This window comes from Lolium perenne, chromosome 3 (genome assembly GCF_019359855.2).
Source record: "Lolium perenne isolate Kyuss_39 chromosome 3, Kyuss_2.0, whole genome shotgun sequence".
Lineage (NCBI taxonomy): Eukaryota > Viridiplantae > Streptophyta > Magnoliopsida > Poales > Poaceae > Lolium > Lolium perenne.
The window spans coordinates 109782242-109797843 of NC_067246.2; the positions used below are offsets into that span (position 1 = coordinate 109782242).

General features: G+C 41.6%; 1 long non-coding RNA gene and 1 other non-coding gene across 7 annotated transcripts; one reads left to right on the forward strand and one right to left on the reverse strand.

Moving 5' to 3' along the window:
* The first annotated feature begins 2009 nt into the window (after positions 1-2009).
* LOC127342144 (uncharacterized) lies at positions 2010-10835 on the forward strand. 6 transcript variants are annotated; one of them, XR_007876276.2, is made up of 10 exons: positions 2010-3478; positions 3857-3928; positions 4055-4158; positions 4240-4364; positions 4466-4631; positions 5544-5662; positions 7707-8055; positions 8156-8390; positions 9008-9757; positions 10281-10835. It is a non-coding gene; the product is annotated as an uncharacterized lncRNA (long non-coding RNA). The 6 variants fall into 6 exon arrangements; XR_007876275.2 differs by lacking the exon at positions 2010-3478 and adding an exon at positions 8506-8560 and having other exon boundaries at positions 3487-3928; XR_007876273.2 differs by lacking the exon at positions 2010-3478 and having other exon boundaries at positions 3487-3928; positions 4055-4162.
* A 1925-nt stretch (positions 10836-12760) lies between these two features.
* Positions 12761-12834, reverse strand: TRNAI-UAU (transfer RNA isoleucine (anticodon UAU)). The gene has a single exon. It is a non-coding gene; the product is annotated as a tRNA-Ile (tRNA).
* Positions 12835-15602: the final 2768 nt, after the last annotated feature.

The following is a 15602-nucleotide window of genomic DNA, read 5'->3' on the forward strand; positions in this document are numbered from 1 at the left end:
GCGATTACGGGCAGACGAGGTTGGCCCAGAGGTCTCGGCGGCGATTACGGGCGGACGAGGAGTTCGCTGTGATCTTTATGGAATACTAGGAAAATTGCCCGTGCGTTGCTACGGGTTGATTGGAAAAATTCTTATCTCTTCTTGCTCCTCGTGATATTAGTGATGACTTAATATGTTTTTTACTACTAAACGTTTCGCTCATGGCCAAATATTTAATTTTGGCGATAAGATGATACAACGGAACAATGAATATGCACATGTTAATAACATTTGAGCATTTTTTGAGATAGTTTAGTAGTCAAACAGTTAGACTCTCAATTATAATCATTAGCTATTGAAATTATATTTATGATGGCATGCATATCTTATTAGTACGTAATCTTTTTGCAATGTTAGATCTTTTTCAATCGTACCAAGACTTTTTTTTACGACTTTGTCAATACTGAATATCGCAAGTCATGTATCACTATTGGTAGAAAAAAAATCTTTTATTCAATAGGTGATGCCTAAGAGCATCTCCAGCCGCGTCCCTCAAAGCGTTCCTCAAAGGTTTTTGAGGTGCGTCGGACATTTTTTCGGCCTTAGTCACGCCCCAAACGCCTCTTCCGCTCGGTGCGGCTCAATACGGTGTCTGATGCCCCGAGCCCATCCCCGCTCGACAGGGGACACTCCAGGCACGCCAGATAGAGCTAGGAGGGAGGCAGTGAGTGGCGTGCCCGACGCGTCATTGACCCATTGCATATTTTCAAATATTTAAGGTACTCTACACTTTACTTGTCTTGCAAAATCTCATTGTATATTTTCAAATATTTAAGGTACTGACTCTAGTTCTTTCTCCGTTATAGGAAACATGTCTAAGGTTTGTCAAAATTTAAATATATCTAACATGTTCGTCCATGTTTTACTCTGGTTAAAAACAGCTTACCTACTTTGGCTCAAAAAATACATATAAACATATTATCGATTCACTATTTTTCTTATCATAGAGAAATATCCATTCGCCATTTTTACATACCTGTGCCAAATGTGTACACGTACCATCTGAAAACCATACCCACTCACAAATAGCACTAATCAGGGGAACTACACTACTACCTTGACCAAACCTATCAGATAAAGATCGTACTGTATTATGTCTCATCAAACGTAAGCTCCAGAAACAACCAACCTGGCATAGAGCTCAACATTACAGCATCAAGATATTGAACAATTGATTCTCATTTTACTCTGATAGATTCACATAAGTTTGTAATATCGCATCGAGCCACTGTCGTTTTCTTTCACTGCTGTCTACCGAGTAGTTAATTTGAGTGGAGAAGCAACAAACAAAGCAGCCACACAGGGGCGTGTAGGAGGACGAGGGGTAGTTCTGTGCTGTACCAAAGAAGATGGGGCGACGCGAGGTGGCCTCCTCGGCCGCGCGTGGTCCGGGGCGGCGCCGGACAGGCTGTCCGCAACTCCCCATGGCCATGCCCCAGAGCTCCACCGAGCCCACCCCATCTTACCTACTCGTTCCAGAGTTTGAAGGGCATGCATCTACAAATTGGTACCTGGCTTCTCGAAGCTATGGTAAGATACAGAGATTGCATAGGCATATTCTTTTCGGGAACCTCCACCTGACTACCCGAGGTCGGCCGGATCGAGCGGCGTCAACCCCGACGAGCTCACATCCGTCAACACCAGGTCCAACCGCTGTGTTTCTGATCTCCCAATCCCCGACCTCCTCCTAAAGATGCAGTTCCATCACCATGGGCGAAGCCCTCGGGCCGAGGCCGGCCAGGGCGGCGAGCGCGACGCGCGTGGCGAAGAGGAAGGCGACGAACTGCTCCGCACTGACCAGCGCCGAGGAAGAGAGGACACGGAGGATTTGTTATGTTCGTGCCCCGCTGGTCTGCGCTAGAAGACAGACTAACGAATCGTTTTTTGACTGGGCGGTGGCAACTTTTGTAATTTTGACTGAAAATCAGGGGTAATAAAAAACGGACGAACAAGAAGCCTTATTTTCTTTATTATTAGGTATAGATTTGAAAGGAAGGAAATGAATTCAATGTCAGCCTTGTTCTTTTGGCCGGTGGAAAGTTTGTTTCTAACATCATTACAAAGTGAAGTCACCTTTGTTCAACAACTTACTGATTGGCTGCTTAATATCTTTGTTTAGTCTCTATGTTTTTGTATCTCACTTCTACCCTCCTTGATATAATTATCTCTCTTTTTATCCTTCCCTGTAAGGTCTTGCCCTTATCTAAAGGTATAATTGCTGCACCCCCATGGGGCTCTCACAGCGCACCTAGCTTTTTAGCCGTCGGATCTTCATGTCCTGGTCAATCTGGTCCGTTGATTGTTGGCTCACAGCTGCTAGAGAAATCCATGCAATAGACATGTCCTACCCGTCTGAGGCTGGTCGTGGGTCTCACCAGTGTCTGGGCCCGCCCGTCAGTATGGTAGGTGAGGTTGGCTTCGGTGCACGAAGACTGGGCCGGACAAAAAAATCCCCCCGTAGTGAGACAAAAAGGCCTTCTCGTCCAATCCCCATCAAACCCTAGCCGCCGCCCCCAATCCGCTCGTGAGCGAATCGCCTCGCGACCCTCCCCTTCCCGCACGTCTCATCTCTCACATCGCCGCCGGCTCGCCTATCCCTGCTCCTCTCCGGCGGTTTTGGAGCCGCCGAGGCCGCAGCTGGTCCTCCTCTCCACCCTCTTCTTCGCTTCGGCTGCAGTCGGCGCATGGAAGGGCGGTACCGGTCGCTGGAGCTCCGATGGCAGTGGTGCGTGGCGAGAGGATGACCAGCCGGGCAGCGGACCGAGAGGACGACCAGCAAGCAGCCGGCGGCCGCGGTGGCGGGCTGAAGAAGGCGGCGCTCGGTGCACCAAGTGCGTCTCTCTCCTTCCTCTCTCTCTCTCTCACTCTCTCATGGCTTGCCCTGTAGGACTGAGGATAAGGGCACAAAGGGGCTGGAGCAGGTGGCCGGTCCTGCTATTCCTGGCTGGGGAGGATAAGGGGGAGGAAGGCATAAAGGGGTGGGAGCAGGCTCCCGCGCACACAGCCATGGCGGCTCTTACCGCCGCCGAGCGACTCCGGCGACCAACACCCGGCGTGACGCTCACGACCAGCATCCTGAGCCAGCTCCTTGGCGTGGCTCCTCCCGTCACTGCTGCTGCTCCTCTATGGCAAGCAACCTTGTGCAGCTCCTCCTCCTCCTCCTCAAGCATTTCAGATTTTAGTTCCTGTAGTTTTTAGCTTTACACCTGCACATCACCTGTTCGATTAAGTGCCATTGAGAAGAAATCAGGTGGATTCCTGTAGTTTTTTCAGATCTAACAACGCAGGTGATTTTGGGATTTGCTAAAGTATCACGCCTTGGAGATGAGGAGTGTGCTGCACGGTGCAGCAGGTGTGGATGCAGCGACCACATGCTTGGCTTGGGGAGCAGCGTGCACATAATAAAGTCATAAACATCGGCCTATGTCAAGATGCCAATGTGAGCTTCTCCTATCTGATTGAGGAGAGCATATTATTAAAATTTATATTGCACTTTCTGAGTAGCTTGAACTATATAAATATTTTTTAATTTGTGCCCATGAAGTGCTTCATGAATCAATCATATATTAGGTTTTAACTGCTCTTTGTATATTATATCATTATCAAAATACTCCAGATTCCTTTGTTTTGAGTTAAATTTAATTTACCTTTTAAAATGGTACATCATAATAAAAATTCATATCTCCATAGTACATACTTGCAAATATGGGATTGTTGTACTGCTGTCGAGCTGATATGGGATCGATGGGATCTTTGATGACTATAGACAGTACCTGACCACCTCCTACAACTGGTTGTACAACTATGGCAAATGCAGGTCTAGACTCTGAATCTTCGCAGAGAAAATAAGAGTATATGATGACCTACAGGCCTGGATAGCAAGTTATAGGTAGCAGTTTCTCTTTTTGCCTATTTATTTTGGGTCACCAAATACTATCTTTTGTTAATTCGCATGTGCATTACACTATTTTCCTACGGTTTACCCCTCGGAGCTGTGTCAATGGGTGATCTCCAGGAGGCTATTAAAAGTGCTTTCACTTGATGAAAACGGGAACCAAGTACAGAAACAATGAACAAAATGTACCAGGAACTGCTTTATAATCTCCAAACAACATATATGTAGGTACTTGCTAACAATGATATGCATTTCTCTTCCGTGCGTTATGCATCCAGACGACTAATACCTTTCAAGTTTCTTAGGACTTGCTTCGTGTGTGGGCAGAACAAGTTTCTACTCTTTCATGGAATGTGCGCTGCTGTTCAAAGTGTGCGCTTTTTTCCAGATACAAGCTCAAGGTTGATATATAATCTCTACCGATATGCATGTAAGTATTTTTTTGGTATGGCTATCTCTACTGCACCCTTTTTTCTCTATGTATTATGCATTCATATGGCTAATATGGTTCATTAATTACTTCTTCTATAGGCTCACTTCGTTCATCACTTCTATTGGTTGATTTTTTTTTTTTGGAGGATGGTGGTATACATAATTGGTGAGACCCCCCATAAGGCTCCTCTGATCTCAGCACATGATGGCCCTCTGGTTGAGCTCCCAGTAGATCCCAGCCATCGTTTCACCGTGTGGATCCGAGGTGAGCCATTGTATCCGTAAAACCAATTGATCCATCCCAGTTCATGTATTATATAAAAAAGAGTTATTTTTTTCAAAAGAGAACCATAAAGATCATGTGGTACTTAATATGATAAGTAAAATTTCTACTACTGATGTAATTCATTCTCCGTTTAACAATATATGAGTTACACTGCTACATTGAATTTTTAGTTCTCCCCTTTTTTATTGATAAGCCTTTTTTGAGCCGGCGGTTGTTTATGTTGAGGGTTGTCATTGATCTGCGGTTGTGGCAGTGAGGATAACATTGCTACGACTAGGTCACTGAACTTTCTATCTTTCTCATGGATCATCGGTTCTTTGATGGTAATTTTTCAACATGCTCAAGTGAAGATTGCTAGCTGGTTTACTCTGACCTACTGCCATCAATCTAGAATTCAGCGGGGGGTGATATTGAATCCATGCTGCCATGAGCTGCAAAGATAAAAATAGAAAATGGACCCGGGGCACGCGAAGAGCATAGGGGAACATAAAACAGGCCAGGCTAGCTCATTAAATTAGTTCAGATTTCAGTATGTATCCAACAACATCAAATTAATGATGCTTTTGTTAGCACCATTGATGATTTCTTAATGACATGTTATCATACTAAATTGCTCAACCCCCTGGGTTTTAAAAGCTTTATTAGGATTAAAGATTATACTAGAGAGCAGGTCCAATCATAGTCGTTTATTTATATGGTTCGATGCATTGTATGTACAGATCTTTGACTTGTCTCAGCCAATTATCTTCTATCGATTGTTTTATTTGTCCTAGAATATATCCATGCTCATTGGGATTAAGAGATAAAATTGTTTAACCATTTTCATATTCTCAAAATATCCACGCTCACTTCGTTCATCACTTCTATTGGTTGATTTTTTGTTTTTTGGAGGATGGTGGTATACATAATTGGTGAGACCCCCCATAAGGCTCCTCCGATCTCAGCACATGATGGCCTTCTGGTTGAGCTCCCAGTAGATCCCAGCCATCGTTTCACCGCGTGGATCCGAGGTGAGCCATTGTATCCGTAAAATCAATTGATCCATCCCAGTTCATGTATGATATAAAAAAGAGTTATTTTTTTCAAAAGAGAACCATAAAGATCATGTGGTACTTAATATGATAAGTAAAATTTCTACTACTGATGTAATGCATTCTCCGTTTAACAATATATGAGTTACACTGCTACATTGAATTTTTAGTTCTCCCCTTTTTTATTGATAAGCCTTTTTTTGAGCCGGCGGTTGTTTATGTTGAGGGTTGTCATTGATCTGTGGTTGTGGAAGTGAGGATAACATTGCTACGACTAGGTCATTGAACTTTCTATCTTTCTCATGGATCATCGGTTCTTTGATGGTAATTTTTCAACATGCTCAAGTGAAGATTGCTAGCTGGTTTACTCTGACCTACTGCCATCAATCTAGAATTCAGCAGGGGGTGATATTGAATCCATGTTGCCATGAGCTGCAACGATAAAGATAGAAAATGGACCCGGGGCACGTGGAGAGCATAGGGGAACATAAAATAGGCCAGGCTAGCTCATTAAATTAGTTGAGATTTCAGTATGTATCCAACAACATCAAATTAATGATGCTTTTGTTAGCACCATTGATGATTTCTTAATGACATGTTATCATACTAAATTGCTCAACCCCCTGGGTTTTAAAAGCTTTCTTAGGATTAAAGATTATACTAGAGAGCAAGTCCAATCATAGTCGTTTATTTATATGGTTCGATGCATTGTATGTACAGATCTTTGACTTGTCTCAGCCAATTATCTTCTATCGATTGTTTTATTTGTCCTAGAATATATCCATGCTCATTGGGATTAAGAGATAAAATTGTTTAACCATTTTCATATTCTCAAAATCTCAAGTGTCCTACAAGTAATTCTGGGGAAATAAGGATAGGGTTATTTAAGTAAATTATTGCATACATACTTGCAAGTATCTGTATTCTTGGTGTCTTCCCTGTACATTCTTGCATATATGTTTCCGAGTCACAACTAATGTTTGGTTTTCTTGGAGTAAATTGCTTCTACGTATAAAATGAACACACATGTATGTGACATTCCTTGAGAATCATTTTTGCTATTATTTCAGCATTCTATCAGTAAATATAATAATGGACATGTAGGTGAGGTTTCAGCATTCTTGCAAACATTAGTCAAACACTAGCTTATTAGTACCCATTTACATCATCTTATGTCATTAAGACAGAGCACTAAAACAACAACAGGTCAGCTCTAGCTGCATCCTATGTGAATTGCGGAAACACCCATGATTGCATCGCACTATGTTAAATATGCTTTAGAATGCATAAAAAAGTGGCAGAAGAGGTCACATTCATAGGTTAGCTAAAGAAAAGAAGATAGTGTTGTCTTTGTTTCTCATGTGCTTCCTTTCTGTGTCCATAATCCATGTTCATTCTATTTATGGTCTGACTATTGCACTGTCTGCAGCGGCCAGGTGCTAAAATTTGATATGTCATAGTGCTTTAGTGGAAACACGTTGAGGTTCTTTGGGACAATTCGAGTCAGTTGCCATCTTTGTTGGCACCACTGTCCGAGATTATTCCTGTACCTGTTCTTTATTTCATTAGACATGCCGGCATGGTATCATTCCTGTGTTAAGGAAAAAGGGGTCTAGCCAGCGGGAAAGCATGTAGATGGTACATCAATATAAACATGCAGGTATAATTGCCTTTACTGCTAGGTACACCATTTTTTCCATTATTTGTGTGCCGTACTTTTCCTATCGATGTTAATCCTCGTTCAAATTCAGCGAGGTAAGGTTTGAAAAAAAATCGCAGGCTAACAGATTTCCTTTTACTCTCATGTTAGTGGTGCTGGACCAGAAAAACTTTGATAATAAGAATTATCTCCTTTTATCATTTATATGTTCTGAAATTAATATCAGTTATGCTTGTGTGATGCACAGGTTAGCTCTCCTATCTTTTGCATCTCCATTACTTATATTTGCAGTATGGATTCTGCTTTTGTAATGTATCAGTATGGATTGGGCATAAACTGAGGTAACTATATTTTTACATGTAGCCAACGCTTCTCCTCCGAGTTGTGGCTGTATGTCGGTGCCTCGCCATGTAACATGCCAGAGATAAGAAGACGCCGGTGTGAGTTGGTGACAGTGGAGGCTCAGGAGGAGCGTCAACCGCTGCTCTGCCAGGAGGAGATGGTCAAGAGGAGCGTGTTGTTGCCATCACCTGTAGGAGCACCGAGTGCCAGCCGCTGCTCCTACGAAGGAGTGATGTCACCATCGCTGTCGACAAAAATTGAGGTTCCTCTCTATATATGGAGGAGGAGGAGGGCTGTGTGCATCGTCACGATGCAGAAGCCGGGGCATACCCCCATTTCGAAAAAAAATATATGGAGGAGGATTCGAAAGGTGACTTAATAACTTTTAAATGTATCTGTGTGAACAATAACTGGATGGCAAAATCCCATGTATGTAGTTAGTGTTTAATAAAAAAAAATCTGCTTTCAAGGGTTACGTAATGGTGGGCTTCCATTTTCTTGGCACCAAGAAGCATTGAGGAAACCTCATGCATCTACTGCTCGTTGCATTGGCTATATTGATCTACCAACCGGTTCAGATGACAAGGGAATGTTGTGGTTCAGGAAAGCATATTACCTTGGTCGCACTGGTTAATATGACAATGGAACGTGTCCGGCACATGATCAAGAACCATGAAGATGCGACTACAGTTTATCTCAATTGCGGTATGTTTTGAAGCATGTATTTCAGTTTAGATTCATACTGAAGCATCAGTTTACCTTTCTAATATGCTATCCGACTATTGTTCACTTGTCAAGTTATTTTTGCTCTGTTTTCTAGGCCATTTTTTCAACTCCTTACAACGGCATGTTGCCAACATCTGGCATCTTTGCGGGTAAAAATAACAAACTACAAACATCACCTTATTGCACCGATATTTTACTGTTCTTTGTAAGCTACTCAGTTCTTCATCTTTGTAAGCTACCCAATGTTTAATTTATGGTTTGACGCAAAGGTGTGTCTTGCAAGCTTTCTTTTCACACATAACTTCATCTACAAATTGGCTTTTGTGTTTTGAAATTTGTGTCACAATGTTTCGTTAGCTGTTTTAAAAGCTATGTCCTAAATAATCTGGATGAAATATAGCCTGAATGAGCGGATATGTAAGTGGACCAATATACTATTTTGAGAAATAATTAATACTATATAGGCTAAATTCTTGCCATGTAATTTATTTGCATGAAATTTTTAGTTCATCTCGCTGTCAATTTTGTACACATTCAGAATTCTGCATGTGTTCAAAGGCTACTCTGATTGTGTTATGATAACTTTGAACATGCAGATTCTGGACTGTATGGTCGCAGCTCTCGACAAGGATCTTATCTATATGATTTATTTACCTTACCGTCGTGGATGTCGACGCCACGAGCTTTGTTTCTCTCTCCCCCTCTCTCTTGCAGTCTCCATAAATTAATTTTGCAATGTATTGTTGTCTCTTATAAGGACTAGACACATATTTCTTTCGATTTGTATTATAGTGTATATTAAGATTATTAACATGTGTTTTTACGGTTAGCAACACACAATCTTTTCAAGAACCAGGATGCATGGTTCAGTTTGTTACTCTGTTTTTATAAGAGGATTTTGTGGATCTCTTACTAATGTATATAGAAAGATAATATGATGCACCAGATGTATTGCAAGCAACAATATTAACTTGATGTTAACATTACAATGTAGTAATTGTATGGTTTAAATTGCCATCATAGGTTCTTACCATTCCTCCATTTCCCCATAGACCTTTTTGATTATAATATCCTTCCCTATGTAGTGCTAAATATGGTGTTTTAGAAACCATCTGGCTTGGCAAGTTATTTGTAATTATATTTCTTTACTTTGAGGCTTCTAAATGATCTGGTGCAAGCAATAAATATTATTCCAGTTTGATGTTTGGCAAGTTATTTGTAATTATATTTCTTTACTTCGAGGCTTCTAAACGCTTACAGGAGTGGCCGCATCATATGGGGTGGAAGCAAAGAAAGAGATATGTGGTGTTGCCAGATACGCTTGAATTGCCATGACCAGATCAAAGGTCTACTTCAAAATTTCCTTATCTTTGAATTTGAATTGTCTTCCCCATTCTACGATCATTTTTGTGCCTTTGTTGTATTCATTCAACCCAAATGTCATGGTATTTTATTTATCTTTGAACATAACTATTAATAAGTTAAATCTGTACCACAGTGCACTATTTCCCAGTTTACTGATGTTAAGATTTTTAGCATCTTGCCTCATTTTTTTGCTTCTATGTCTTCTGCATCTGCTTGCTCCTTTCACATTTGCATTTTGCCTCTGAGGCATTAGATCTGATTTAGTTGGACTAAGCCAGAACAACAACCTGAAACTAGCTATTGAGTAGAACTATACTTGAGTCTATCGATTCAAGAGGTAGTTATTTCGTCATTATTGTAATCTCCTTTAGCAAGGAACTTACAAACAAAGCAATCTTATACAAGTTTTGGAGTTACCAAACAGTACTGCAGAAAATCTAATTCAGAAATGTGGATTGAGCATTGATGATTCAAGCAAATCTAAGTTTCTTTTATATTATGCAGCAAGAACAATGATAAACAAAATAATTGAATGTATAAGCTGAGGAAGAGCCAGGATAAGACCATGAGCATGGGCAAGGTGGAATTGCGCCATCGCTATGTTCTTCGACCACATCGCGCAAGCAGCGTCGACGGGTTCAGCTGCCTCAGGGCTTGCAGCGATGGGGCAGCACTGCCGTTTAAAGGTGGGCCTCCGGGTAATTTGGGGACGGGGATGGTGGAGATAGGAAGGCGGGCTGCCCGGCATCATGGCTATTGGTCGGACTGAGTGAGAAGGTGTGAGAGAGAAGACATCCATGGATCCACTCAGACTAGATTGTGGGCCGACCGCTACCACAGCGGTGAATGGAATGTGCCTCTTTGTAATCGTGTTGTTTTGATAATCAGCTGTTTGTACTTTTGAAACATATAAACCGACTATTCTACATGGGAGCTTTTGTTTTGTAGAATAAGCAAAGGGTCTACAAAAAAATTCTAACACGAGTTTGAGCTTTGCTTATTTTAAAATGTAAATTTACACGAATTTTACGGGATCGTGCGCCAAGGCGCACATCTAAATCTAGTTACTATAAATTTTACACCGTAAGGGCCTCCCCTACGGTAATGTGGTTCAAAATGTATGTTCCGAAGACACTTTTATGATGTTCCTTCTAATTTTCTCTACTACATGATCAAAGTTATGAGTGTGTTTCTCATATGTCTTCTATCTCACACAATGCGTGTCCATTAATTGATTATGGGCACATCAACCCATATCGAGGGCGCATGTTAATAATCCAAACCACTTCATCACCATACCTAACATGTGAGTAGCCACATTGGGCCCCTATTACTAAGTTGGACAAGATGCAACATTTGTTCTGTGATTACCGCATATACGATTATTTTACTGCTAGTTAGGCGAGTAAATTTGTTACTAGTTTTCCAATGACCGGGAAAGGGAGCAATATGTCCTCAGTAATGACTTGCTACATTTAGTTGTAGCATTCGTATATATATTTAGATGATTCTCTTTACACATGGAACATTTTTTTATGTTGGGCTCTTCAACCATCCTAGTTCCCGACTTCCACCACTGCACACCAGCATGTCTGAGATCAAATCTCATCGGATCGAGGCATAGTTTAGGAATACTTGTTGAGGTTTCTATCGACATGCCGCTTTCATGGTTTCAACCGTTGTTCAGAGTGCAATTGATCTATCTATGATTATTTGATGACCTGGCAATTTAGATAGTAGTGAATTATCACAACAACTTGTGCTCTTACAAGAACAACTATTTTTAGCCCTAAATTGTCGTGTTGAAAGAAATCAACCAAATGTCCCCTAGTATTTTGCAGTTGTTGCCCTGAAAGAAACTGAATATTCGGCCAGGAACTTTTTTTTGAGAGATAAACCTATTCCCACAACAACAAAAAACTATCCTCTAAAAAAACAACAAAAAACTATTAATGACAAAGAAAAAATTCGATGACTTGCTACATTTAGTTGTAGCATTCGTATATATATTTAGATGATTCTCTTTACACATGGAACATTTTTTTCATGTTGGGCTCTTCAACCATCCTAGTTCCCGACTTCCACCACTGCACACCAGCATGTCTGAGATCAAATCTCATCGGATCGAGGCATAGTTTAGAAATACTTGTTGAGGTTTCTATCAACATGCCGCTTTCATGGTTTCAACCGTTGTTCAGAGTGCAATTGATCTATCTATGATTATTCGATGACCTGGCAATTTAGATAGTAGTGAATTATCACAACAACTTGTGCTCTTACAAGAACAACTATTTTTAGCCCTAAATTGTCGTGTTGATAGAAATCAACCAAATGTCCCCTAGTATTTTGCAGTTGTTGCCCCGAAAGAAACTGAATATTCGGCCAAAAGGGAACTTTTTTTTGAGAAATAAACCTATTCCCACAACAACAAAAAACTATCCTCTAAAAAAAACAACAAAAAACTATTAATGACGAAGAAAAAGTTCGATGACTTGCTACATTTAGTTGTAGCATTCGTATATATATTTAGATGATTCTCTTTACACATGGAACATTTTTTTATGTTGGGCTCTTCAACCATCCTAGTTCCCGACTTCCACCACTGCACACCGGCATGTCTGAGATCAAATCTCATCGGATCGAGACATAGTTTAGGAATACTTGTTGAGGTTTCTATCGACATGCCGCTTTCATGGTTTCAACCGTTGTTCAGAGTGCAATTTATCTATATATGATTATTCGACGACCTGGCAATTTAGATAGTAGTGAATTGTTCAGCACAACAACGTGTGCTCTTACAAGAACAACTATTTTTGGCCCTAAATTATCGTGTTGAAAGAAATCAACCAAATGTCTCCTAGTATTTTGCAGTTGTTGCCCTGAAAGGAACGATATTCGGCCAAAAGGGAACTTTTTTTTGAGAAATAAACCTATTCCCACGAAAAAAAACTATTAATGACAAAAAAATTCGAAACAAAAAGGTGTGCTCCCGGCGGGGCTCGAACCCGCGACCTTCGGCTCATAAGACCAACGCTCTAACCAACTGAGCTACGGGGGCTTGCTGGATATAAGCTTCCGTTTACTTTATTTAAAAACACCAAACGTTCTCATCAACACCGTCCTACATCTCTGCTTTGGCTTGCAGGACCTTCCGAAACATGTCACCCATTGAAACACGTCCTGTAAGTTTTAAGAAGAATGAAGAGTTCAAAATTACGATGCCACATTAATTCGAGTCCTTCGTCCTCGTCTCCGACCGATCATAATATTCGGCGCGGTACGCGTATGCATGCGTACAGAGGTCAGAGGTGAGCCCTCGCCGTCATCACCGTCCGCTGACGGAGGCGTCCGGCCGGGCCCCGCGTGAGTGTGTACGTGGCTAAAGCGAATGTGACGCGCGCTTGCTTGCATGTCGCTCCGGCCGGCCGGGGTGCCGCGTCACGCGCCCTACGTACGTACGTCGTCCCGGCGCGGCGGCGACGTCGCCGCCGGCGTCACGCGTAACAGACCTGACGCGCGAGCACGCCACGTCGCCGTCGTTTTATGGCGTCCGTCCGTCCGTCCCCGGTCGGCGCGCGGTGGACGCATGCATCCAGCGACAACGTGCGCATCGATCGTAGATGACCATTGACGAATTGAGCAGACATGCACGTATGTAGATAGATGACCATTTTTCGTGCCGAATGCTTTCTTAGACGGTGGGCTTAAAATGAGGCTGTCTTTGGATTAAGGAAGTCATCAGTCGGCGAGAAATAGGAGTACAGCCAAAACACCAACAAACTAAAAAAATAGTAAAAAAAAAAGCTGGGATACTAATTATAGAGATATACAAGCAAATGTAAAAAACTGAAAGACTACAAAACAAAGCTAGAGCTAACCGATGCAATAACCTCAAATTTAAAGTACACTTTCGAGTTTCCAGCCGATCTTGTTGTGAGAGCGACTTTTGAATTAAGCAACCAAATAGTTCAGATTTTACATCAACCCATTTAGCTATGTGTTGCCGTTCACACTCTTTTTCCGATGTGTTTAAATAAGGTCTTTCTCAAAAGAAAATAACCTTGGCTTTAAGTTTCTGAAACCAAAATAGTTATACCACACATGTTGAGACCAAATGTAAGCCAAGTATGCACTATGCAAAGCTACCCATGTGGATATAAAGTTAAAATTAAATCATGTGAAAAGCCTTGGCTGTAATAATTTTTCACTACCGGTCTTTCTAAATGGTACAACATGTTGACCGATATTTTGTGTAGCAATTATATAATTTCTAACAAATAAATTACTTTTTCTCATTGGTCTTTCAAAGTATCTTATGAAAATATTGCTAATAGATGCATCAACCATATGGTTTTGGCCAAATCAAAAAATAAGTAAATTATTTGATGGATATACCTCTTTGAGGACGTTGGGAGAGTATGATAGTTGCATGACCTTCAGGGTGGGCATAAAAACCGTGAAACCGAAATCCGAACCGAAGCCGAAACCGAACTAACCGAAATCTCGGTTTTTTCCATTAACCGCTATTTTTTCGGTTTTCATTTATACTAACCGAATTAAATTTGGTAGAATTCGGTTTTAGCCCCACCAACCGAACAAGACCGAATAGACCGAAGTGAGTAACCTACCATCAATTTGTGCATAAACCGATCATTCCATAGAAGCCCAATTGCGTTTGATGTTCCAAAAAAAATTCATTCAATGTATGACTTTGGTCTTTGATGTACTAGCTTTTTCTGAATATAGCGTGAAGCCTGCATAATAGAACACATCGCTCGAAGTCTTAGCTACCCCTTTTAATCGCTCACGAGTGATGCACCTGTACCACGAGTGCCGCAGCCTACCAAATAGCATCCCTCCACGATTGGTGCTCATTTGCCGATTTCTTGCGCAGTTGATGCTTTTTGTGCTCATTAACCGAATCTTTGGTTTCCTAAATTTTCATGCCAATTTCGGTTACCATTTTTGAAAACCGAATTTGTTCAAAAACCGCAAAAGCCGAACCGAAATTTTGGTTAAAACCGAATGCCCACCCTGACATGACCTGAATAATATATTTACCCACCTTTGGATTATTCTCCAACGTCTTGTCTTCTTGTTGTTCTGAATCTCGTTCCTCTTCACTTTGATGCTCTTCATCCACCGATAATGGTTCAACTATATTTTGTTGCCCTTTATGATCATCGGTTTTTTTGGCACGGAATTCATAGGACAGTAAAACAAGGATCTAGCAACACCAATATAAGACCTATTTGCATCTACATAACGCGATTACGGATTCATGATACTGTTGTAGATTGCAGCATCTTGATGATGCTCTCTTCGTAGCAATAACAGGCTGGAGACCACTTGAAGCTTCTTCCCAGCAGAGTCGCCAAAAAGTGTCTTTGCACAGGAACACATCACCGTATACCCTCGATGCCGAGCGTGATATGCGGCCACACGCACCAAGGGAGGCTCGCCGGAAACACGATACGCAAGACAATCCTAAGTGCTCTTTTGAGACCCGAATTCTCGCTTGCTCAGCAGGGAGCTAGGGAACCGCCAGGGCGCGCGGTAGCTATGGGCTACCTAATGGTGCTTATCGTAACGCCGACTTCACACTGTTGGGGAACCCCAAGAGGAAGATATGATGAGCACAGTAGCAACTTTTCCCTCGGTGAGAAACCAAGGTTTAATCGACCAGTAGGAGAAAGGCGTGACTTCTAAAGGTGTTGCTAGCTGACTAGTGGCAGAGCGCACTACCAGCGTTAGCAATAACATGGAACTTGCACACAACACAACCAAAATATTTTGTTCCAACTTACAGTGTCAATCTCACCGGTT